The 10,703-nt window shown below is 41.6% G+C and overlaps 1 pseudogene; it reads right to left on the bottom strand.

Moving 5' to 3' along the window:
• Positions 1-3,103: 3,103 nt before the first annotated feature.
• LOC114776115 (carbonic anhydrase 14-like) lies at positions 3,104-7,663 on the bottom strand (annotated as a pseudogene).
• Between the last annotated feature and the right edge of the window lie 3,040 nt (positions 7,664-10,703).

Below are 10,703 nucleotides of genomic sequence, written 5' to 3'. Positions count from 1 at the left end.
TCAGGTCCGGTGACTGTGGAGGTCAGGTCTCCACTTTTTGTTAAGTACAGAACTCCACATGTGTTCATTCATAGTTTTGGTGCCTTCAGTGAGAATCTACCAACGTAAATGGTCACGAAGATAAAGAAAACACATTGAATGAGAAGGTGCGTCCAGACGTTTAGCCTGTATATTTAAATACATTTGACCTGGGGCCACATGGCAGCGTCAGACCTCCAAGATTGTGGGTTCGAATCCTGTCTCAGACCTTGTATGTTCAGAGTTTACAAGCTCTCTATGTGTTGGTGTGGGGTTTCTCTGGATTCACTTGGTTAATGGCAGACTGAATTCGAAAGTGAAAGTGAAAGTGACGGCATTGTCATTGTGAAGCTCAGCACACGGTGACACAACAAAATGTGTCCTCTGCATTTAACCATCACCCTTGTTGAGCTCTGGGCAGCCATGAAAGGCGCCGGGGAGCAGTGTGTGGGGATGGTGATTTGCCTGATAGAAGTGTCTGTTGGTGTGAGTATGTGAGTGAATTGTGTGTGTGTGTGTGTGTGTGCGTGTGTGTGTTCGCTATGGTGGGCTGGTGTCACAGAGTAATAGAAACTTCAAGAACAATGATGCATGAGTACAATAATGAATTTATGTATGGTTTTCTACAAATATTCGTTTAGCCTACGCTGTGGTCTGTATGGATTTACAGACTGCGCTCAGACGAATGCAATAAATGCAGAAACAAATGTGACAAAAAACAACAATTCTTTGTCCACTCCTGTACCTGTAAATGAATATCTGTCAGATGTACTGCTTCTGTGGCAGCTTTGTTCTTTAATGGACCTCACAGTGATGGTGTGCTACTGAGACTGCACCAGTTCTTCGTATGATTGAGGTGAACAGGTTTCTGGTGAAACGTTTCCCTGTATTCTCCCGGTGGCCAAAGAAAAAGTAAGAAAAGTATGGACAAAAGTACACAATGCACGTAGTTCATGTTAATCTACAGTTAAATCAGTAATGCAAATGAAATAAACAGGCATATCACAGATTCAGAAAGAAGGTCCAGGACAGGAAAAACAGCAAGGTCTTCCAGATGGAGCTTGTTGCAGCAGCTGCACTGACTTGAGGGAGATCTTCAGGGTCTTCACATGGATGATGACTGTGGTCTGGCTCAGTGTTGTCGGGGTTTCCCTGAAAGTGGACCGGTACACATCTGCCTTCGATCTTGTCACATGACAGAAGGAGGTGTTTGGTCTCCTTCTGAACAGTGAGGATTGAGCAGGTTGTTGTGTTGATGCGAGCTGTGATGAAGGGAGAACGGTTTTTTTGCTGATGCACATGTTGTCAGAGTGTATGAAACCACCGGATTCCGAACAAACGCTCTTCACCTGCTCTTCCTGGCTCTGAGGAAGGAACGACTGTGTGTGGCGCTGACAGAATCGCTGCTCCTTTATGAATATGTGCCAGTGCGTGTGGTTGAGGGAGGTGGGGGCATCTCTGTGCAGATGCCGCTTCAGGAAGGTGTCGTGTGCTCTGCTCCTGTTGGAAGGTTTGCATGGGTACATATTGTGCCTCACATTGGCCTTGGCTTCCATTAGCAGGAAAAGGCCAAAGATGAAATGAAGAGCAGTGAAAGTCATCATTCCAGAAACCTGAAGGTGCGGCAGAATTGACAAAAATGCTCTAAATACCGTTTGTTACGAAGAAAGTCCATAAAACCTGATTAATTAGAATTAGTTAAAATAGCAATGCCCCAAATTGTTTGCACAGCCCTGAAACAGATTTCACACCATGATATTCGTTGTTCATTTTGATTATAATCAAATTTTCAAAATCTAAATTTGATTATAATTCATTTTGCATACGTGGGTGACACCTTTACAGGAAAATAACAGAAATCCTGCATGATCTATGCATTCAGTAAAGTCAACATCACTGTACAGGCTTCAGTAAAGATGAGTAAACGTATAAATGAAATATACTGTTACCATGATGCTGTGTTGAGTCCTTCTCTGTTCGCGTCTCAATACATCTGGACCAAAATGGTGGGTTTCACCTTATTCCCACTTCTCTAATTTTATTTTCGTGCTTTCAGCAGAAACTCATGGTGAACATTTCCTGTTTGTAAAATGTTTCATGAATGATTTATCTTGTCGTGGTTCTTTATGGACAAAGGCTGAATGGTATGAGGCAATATTTAGGCAAAAGTTTTTCTAGTCCCAGTTGTGTACTGTACACCAGTACAGTAGTGTCACCTTTTTACACGGTGTCATAATACCATATTGTACATTTACACCAGGTATTTGACTGTGTATGTATCTCTACCCCATGCAAGTCCACTGATGTGTCTCAAAATGTCCTCTCCTAATTTACAAGAGTGTGATGAGGACCATGAGGCATGGGGACCAAATGCGGAACCCAGTGATGGTCTGGAAAAGGATTGGCTTTATGCTTAATACCAATAAAGGCTCATTTAAAAGTAATGCCACCTTAAAGCTAAACCACAAGAGAAGAGTTTTTGTGAGCAATACGATTCTAGAGAATTCTGTGCATTGTGGAGAGAAACAGCATTCGCAATGATGTCTTGTAAATGCTTTACATCTTGCTTTCATATCACTTCTGGATTATATTATACATTTAGGAGAACTAAAAATATCTTACTTCTAATGATAATTAGGGTATTATTCATGTTACACAAATTATGGTTGCATTCATGAATTTATTAATATGCATAAATGCATTGTTTAAACAGAGCAAAAACTAAACTCACGTCAGACAACAGGAAAAACAGACATGCTTTTTTCTGGTGTGAAAAGGAGATGTAAACATAAAGGTAATACACCTTCACAGTAAAGAAAGAAAGAAGGATGCAGTGTCCGTCACTCGGACTCTAATTCATACAGAAATCTGAAATTCAGCATTAGAAAATCCCGGATCTGGGGAGCAGGTTCGTTTCTGCCCGGTTCAGCAGTCATCTTAACATCCGTTTCAGGTTTTTGGGAGTTTCCTTGTCAGTGGTTCTGAAAGTGAGTATAAAAAAAAACAATATTAAAGTATTATATTGCACATGATGTCATTCACAGCATTTAGACGCCCTTATCCATGAACCATGATGATTGTGTGCTATTACGGTCTATGACAATAAGACTGGTTGCTGGCTGCTTTAATCAGTAAAGCTGCAATGACACAGTGTGAACGTTAGAGGGCGCTACGACCTTCTGATTACGGGTCCACTTCCTTACCTGCTGGGCCACCACTGCCCCAAAACATGAACACTTCTTTACATACTGGTTAGTTATCTCATTATTAATAATTGCAGGGCATTTGGCATTTCTTTGCCAATTGAAGGATTTCATTCTGAATCCTCATGAGAACGAAAATTCTAAAACCTCTTGAATATTTTTATGACTTGTTGTACAAAAATATGTATTAGTAAAGAACAGTAGCTGTTAGCCATGTTGTTGACAACTATTTTGACTTGACTTGCTAATGAGAGTTTTTCACATATTGCTGTATGATAATATTCGTAAAGCACACGTCATGCTTAGGAGGAACTACCGACATCAACATTCCCAGACCTGATGGATGGTGGATGTTCTATGTGCAGAGAGAGGGCAGGAAAGATTACAGCTGCTGGGATCAAGATCTGATTGTAGAACATGTGACGCTGGAATGTCTAATTTAAAGTGTTTGCAGGGAGGGAAGTTAGAGTGAAGGGACAAGCGGTTAGAGGACAGAAAAACTGAAGATCGACCTGGGCTGAGGAGCCGGTCTGACACTGGGGAGGACGTCCCAGCTCGATGTCGAGCTGTCATATCCAGGAGACAAAAAATCATGTGACCAGGAACATGATCAACATAAAATCAGAATATTCTATGTTATAACCATCATCTATTACATCTGTAGCTGATAACAACTCTATTAGACATGATTCTGAAATGATTATTACAATTATTGCGGGAAAATGCTTTGGTAATAGCACTGTGGCGAGAAGAAATGTAATCTTCAGATTATATCTGAGCGGAGAGGTGAAAATAACCCACCGAATGGTCTTCACTATGAATCGAATGATGAGTGCCAGGCCCACACAACCACACAGACTGCCGACCACGATGGCAGATATCTCACCTGAAACAGACGAATTATTTACGACTGGTCACACGCATATCATCAGGCAGCAGGAATGGAGGCTTTGAATGAAAGATGGTGTTGGAGAAAGGCAGGCCTTACCCGCGGAGAAAACTTTGCTGTCTGGTAAAGAAGAAACAGGTAAAGTTAGACATGCATCTGCCACTCAAATAAAAATGCAATCTTCAAATTGTTCAGTCTTACTAACTCAACTGACTAAAGTTGCTGGTGTTTTGCGCAGTTTAATCCTCACAAAGTTGATCAGTGGGAAAAAATGTTAATTGAACATATTTGAACCTAAAAGATTAGTTTTTGGTCATTAAGCGGTGAGATTAGTGTTAGATTAGAGAAGCTTTTATTACATAGAGGAGGTTAAACATTTATATTCCATGAAACAGTCTACTTTAGGTCCTCAAAAACATATGAAAAGGCATGTGAGAAGAAGTGGGAAGAAATAGAGAGTGCATAATGGAAGTTGGTTGCCAACATTTATTTTTCCAATTTGGTATAGTCTCATTATCCCGGCTGCATTCACTGCTAATTCTTTCGTTCTGTTTCTCTTTTTCCCACCCCGCTCTCTTTCCCTGTCTCTCTCACACACACACACACACAACACACACACATACACACACTTTTGTTCTCTGTTCGCCTCCGCTCTGTTCTCTCAGCCTCCTTTCCCACTGAGTCACGTGATAACAAAAGTTGCTGTGTTCAGGACAAGGAGGATTTTGGGGAATTAATCATCCAACACATAACAGCGCAGAAAACTAAACTGAAGCCATCGCGTCATTTTCCCACTCGCGCTTTGTGCGATGAATGTGTGCATGTGTGTTCTTGTTTATAATAGGAATTTTACTACTGGATCACAGCACGTTAGTCATTTGATCGAAGAAAAGTGTGAGTAATTATGTTGAATGTTAGTGATTCCCAATCCTCTCAAGTGCTCCGTATGAATATATATGGTTGTGCAGTAACATCCAGAAGGGACGGTGGTCCAGTGGTGACCTTTCTAAAGGATGCAAGGACGTCCGCTGGTTGAGTGGCTGGGTGGTGCGGTAGTTGTCCTGGAGTGCAGTCCTCTCCGCTTTCTTCTGTCGTGCTGGAATACAGCACAGTCTCCAGCTTCATTAGCTGAGAGAAGACGAGAGACACAAGCCAACTGAAGTAAGACCTGCAGATGTACTGCCATGCCTTTCACCCCACCAAACATTGTCCTAATGTATACCTGTGTTTCAGAGATCATCACTGTCTCCTGAAAGACGGTCCACAGGACACTCTGGTAGCAGGGTGGGGTGGTCAGGGACCCGTTGTACCGGAAGTACCGTCCCAGGTCTTTTGGTAACAGAGCCCGGATATCGAAAGCAGGGATGGCCACTTTCTGCCCTACCAGAGAGTGAGAGATCATGTTTACACCTGTTAACTTTATCCCGGCATGCTATGTGTTTAATGCATTAATGCAAGATGTCCAACAAATAAATCAAATATGACAAGTAGAAACCTCACACCTGCATGTTTTATTCTTCCCAAGTAGTTGATGATATTAGCATAGCCCTGGTTGGTTTCTTCGCCTGACTGGGAGAAAACAGAGAGGTGATAAATGAACGTGACCTTTTAACGTGTGCACTTCACTCTCGAGGATGAGCCTGTAAAAGTTTCATTCACATTCATTGTTTCCTTTGCACATCTACTGGATAAATGAAGGTGGACTATTTCTAAAATTAAATTGACCTCATTGACAAGACCATGGTTGATGGTTAGCACCTTTTGTCTTTTGTAGAGGTCATCAATTGAAAAAATGTAACTTTTAAGTGACTATCCTGAATACCACAAAAGTACAATTTCCAAAGTGGAAAGAAGGTTCTCAAGACAAACGCTTAAAGAAACTGTGTATTATTGATTCAGATTAGAGCTAGCCTTTAAAGCTGGTCTCTGTCATGTGTGTCTGATGAGCTACTCTTTAAGGAAAACTTTGTTTACTATGAGAATATGACCATGAGCTGGAAAGAACACATGTTTAGAATAAAATGTACATTTCTGCACAAATTCCAACAATTCCCCATTTCAAAGACTTACTTTGCTCTGTACATATTGTTGTTCTGTGTGTGGCATTTTATGAACTCATTTGTATATATGTACAAAACAGGGTTTTTTTGTTTTCAGGAGCAGCTATTGCAGCTATTGCAATAATTCATTCCATACTATAGTATTGACAGCAGGACACTACCTCTATTAGGACTCCCAGCACTGCTAGGCCATCTCGTTGCATCTTGGCCATTGACATGTTGACATACAACTCTGAATTATAATGAACAATGTGAAGCTGAGGGGTCAGAAGGTAAAAAAAAAGATATTAGCATGTCTTCTTGCTTGAACAGCTGCATGCATGTGGAACAACACATGACATTATAAATGAGAAAGAGACGTGTCGGGGGACTCATACTCCCACTTAATCTTCCACAAATCCCCTTATTGTGACTAAGCAAACTGTGGCTTTTTGCAAAGTTTTCACTAGATAGGGGGACTGGGAAAGAGAGGGAGCGAGGCCATCAGATAGTGTGAATGAGATTGAGGTTAAATCAGAATTAGTGCATTCAGCATGTTCAGACTGAAAGTGAATATTTGTCTGTTTCCCTACATTTCCCCTGCCGCAGTAATAATCTCATCATGTGTTCACTCATACCTTTGCCACCTTCTACTACCTTCTATCACCTTCTCAGCCACTCCGTTGGCATCCATATACAAGAGGAGAATGTACAGGATCATTGAAGTGTTTTATCTGTGAAACCCAGCTATCAATTAAAATTAACTAGTTCTTTCAACGACCAACATTTTAACCAATTAATGGTTATAATAACTCAGCCTGATACATTTTAACCTGTTATATTTAAATGAAGCCGTGATTTTACAAACGTTTTATCATTTTCACAAATCAAGTAAGTAGACAGATCAAACTTGTCCCTGTTGTCCCCGTGTGTGGGTGTGTGTGTGTGTGTGTGTGTGTGTGAGACAGCGAAGGGAAGAGAGCGCTTTATGTTTGTATTGTATGAAAAAGCATAGACATGCCTGAACCCACAATGAAAACCCACACTCGCACCCACCTCAGCTGCAGCACTGCGCCCATTGATGGTGTGTTCACTCCCTGTGGCAACACCCATTGGATTACCCCAGTGAAGGTGCAGCTGAACAGCACTACACTGCCATGGTAAACCAGCAACACCCATCCAGGAAGGCAAGGGAATTTCCACTGGTGGACAAAATCATTTAAACTAAATTAATAAAACAGAAGTAAGTAAAAGGTATATATATTTTTTATTTTTCATATTAAAAACCAGGAAGTAAGGCATATATGATCATATATGATCATCGCCACATACCTGTATGGCCATTGTTAAAGAGAGTAAATGGCTCATGTCCGTGTTGGTTGTACCCCAGTGGTCTCACTGGCGGCCAGCTTAGGCTCATACTTGGTTTGTGTGCTGTCTATGTCGATGGGTGACTGGTCAGAACCCCCACAATCTGGAAATAACTCTAACCATTCAGACTGACCCACGTGCCCCTGAGAGAGAAGAGTACAAGATTAGTGTGACACACAGAAGCCTATGCTTTGTAGAGTGTGTGTTTTTGATTGGTAGTACACTGCGCTTGAGAAGTATTCGAGTGCGTATGGATGTTGTGAAGAAGTACTGTGGAGTTCAGTCCTTCAGCCTGATTAAGCATTATCGCATCCATGAGCGTGAATAAAAACTGTTGTGAGCAGCATGAGTGAGCCTGAAGACTAGTGTACAGTATGGTGTTCAGAGCCTAGTCATGCATGTTGGATGGGGCACCACGTTATTGAAGCTGAGAAGATCACAGGGCAGAGTACATACACACGCCCCCAGAGCGACAACAGAGGGGTCTTACAGAGGATTTGCTACTGCAGAGGTCAGAAGGAGACGGTGGCGAGAACCAGCATCAATAGAACAATGTAAAGAAATCACAGATTTTTGCCTGGAAGATTTCAGTAATTACAGTTCAGTTTTTACCCATTATAGGAATGAAATGTTGCATTTGGACAATGTGTATATTGCAGTTATGTCCAGATGTAATTACTTTACCGTATGCGTAGGTGTGAGTGTTGTGACAGAGAGACACAGAGAGGACAACGGACCCAGACAAGCATTGCTTTGCATACTTAGGGCTCAGCAGCGGTGTCCTAACCCTCATCAGGACAGGCACTCATACGCCTTTCTGACAACCCCCCCACCCCAAAAAAGGAGAAAACTTTGTCCTAGAGCTCTGCTGTTGCCAAGGCAATCACCATGACACGGTGAGAAACGTATTCCGGTGTCTGCCATTCTGCCGCTCACGTGTTGCGGCGAATACGAAACAAAAACAAAACTACACGAAAATCCGGCGTGATGCCGATCAGTAACCATCTTTACTAGAGCACATGAGCACCGTATCTGTTTAAAAAGCAAAGATTTCAAGAGGTGAACCAGTTACTACGGATGCCAGGCATCCACCTATCTATCCATCTGGGCAAAGTATTCTTTTCAACAGAATAGAACGCTGGTTTAGATGGTAAACGGAGAGAATGTGACATAAACTCTATACGTACTTCTATAGTATGACGTACAATCGGATCAGAGTGCATGTTTGCCACAACATAGATCTCCTTCGGTGTTTACGCAGTTCCAATGCTTAAAAAGTTCATCATATTGAGATTGCAGCAATGCATGGCACTTCATAAATCGATACCAAGAAAAGATATAAAATCTAACAGGCATGATAGTGTGTTAATTACAAAAACTGGATTTTACCTGAGTATGTCCAGGGTTTTTTCTGAAACCAGAAAACAACAATACACTTCAATGTGAAATTATAGTTGATATGATTAATGCACGACGAACTACAATTCTTTCACTGTGTTTGATTATTATTGCACTCTTTTAATTTTGACTGTAGTATTGGAAAGGTTCATCATACTCTTACCAGCCACCTTGCAGCTTGCACATTGCCATAGCAGGAGCAACAAAAAGACTGACATCAAAAAATAGTCCATACTCACTGTCCCATATGAGTAATGAGAGGAGGAGAAGAGAAGCTGCGGAAACTGCTAGAAAGGAGCTCGGGTCCAAGCTAAACCATGCAGCAGTACAGCACCGCAAGCTCACACTGCTCTTCAAAGAGAACTTAAAGCCCTATGAACGCAAGAGCCACTCAGGTCCAGCGTGTGAAGGATGCTCAGATATGGCACGGCCAGGAAAAAAACACACAAGTTGCACAAGTTCTTACTCCAAAACATAAAAAGACAGAAAGAGGGGGGAATATTCGGATGACAGCGGACCTCAGTTTTCATCGCTGGGCAAATCGAGAGTGAGTTGGAGAGAAAGAGAGAGTGGGGGCAGGTGGGTGGAATGAAGAGAGGGTGGCAAAAGCGGAGAATAATAGAATGGGAAAAGGGGGGGTGACAGAATATGTGAAGCCATTACAATGGATGTAAACTGACCGATTCAATCTGGACCACAGGCATTTTCAACTAAAACTTGGCTTGCGTGGATTTCCCCGCAGATTGGTGTTTGTAGGTAAAAAGTAAAGAGGAACTGTAATAGAGCACCCACGTTGCTTTTGTATTATTTGGACCAAGTTGGCAGAATGGCAGGGTGAGCGGGACAGTGAGAGCAAGGGTGGTAGTAGCCTAGTGGGTAACACACTCGCTATGAACCAGGAGACCCAGGTTCAAATCCCACTTACTACCATTGTGTCCCTGAGCAAGACACTTAACCCTAAGTTGCTCCAGGGGGGGACTGTCCCTGTAAATACTGATTGTAAGTCGCTCTGGATAAGGGCGCCTGATAAATGCCATAAATGTAAATGTAAATGTAAGCAAGAGAATGAGAGCAAGTTAGAAAGCAAGAGAGCATGGTAACAGGATAGAGGAATGTTCAACCAAAATAATTTCTGTTTCATTCATTCTGGGTTAAAGTGAATGAAAAACCGAGGAATATAAAGATGTAAAGCACCAGCAATCAATTACATAATTGAGGCCCATGACGGTGTTGGGCACAAGGTGTAAACGCAGCGCCCTCTAGTGACAGTAGCATTTACAAAAGCTGCTCAGGTGCAGGCCTACAACCAGAGACCTTTCTAGAAGATAAGATAAGATAAGATAAGATAAGATAAGATAAGATAAGATAAGATAAGATAAGATAAATTATCCTTTATTAGTCCCACAAGTGGGAAATGTACTAAAACACAGGAGAAACACTCACCATGTGTGTGAGTTACAGCAGGTGGACTAAAATGTGGAAAATATTCTTACTATGTTTCATGCTATGTGACACTTTTTATTAGGCACGTGTGCTTTAAATCAGAAAAAGGTATGAACTGAACAGAAAGGCCGTGGAAGTTTCCAAGTGCTGACCCAACTACCATCGCAGGGGTGGCGCCTGCAGTCAATGTAACAGAGAAAAAATATGTATTTAAAAGATATATGACAGAATTTACAGATGTTACATATTCTAGGGACAAGACTTTAACTTAATTTAATCCTAGTTACATGTAAGTTATAAGCTTGCTATGATTCCGTAACAAAGCACGTTTTTACATACACG

This window comes from Denticeps clupeoides, unplaced genomic scaffold (genome assembly GCF_900700375.1).
Source record: "Denticeps clupeoides unplaced genomic scaffold, fDenClu1.1, whole genome shotgun sequence".
Taxonomy (NCBI): Eukaryota; Metazoa; Chordata; class Actinopteri; order Clupeiformes; family Denticipitidae; genus Denticeps; species Denticeps clupeoides.
Note: the sequence above shows the minus strand (reverse complement) of the source record. Positions and strands in the feature narration are given on the sequence as shown.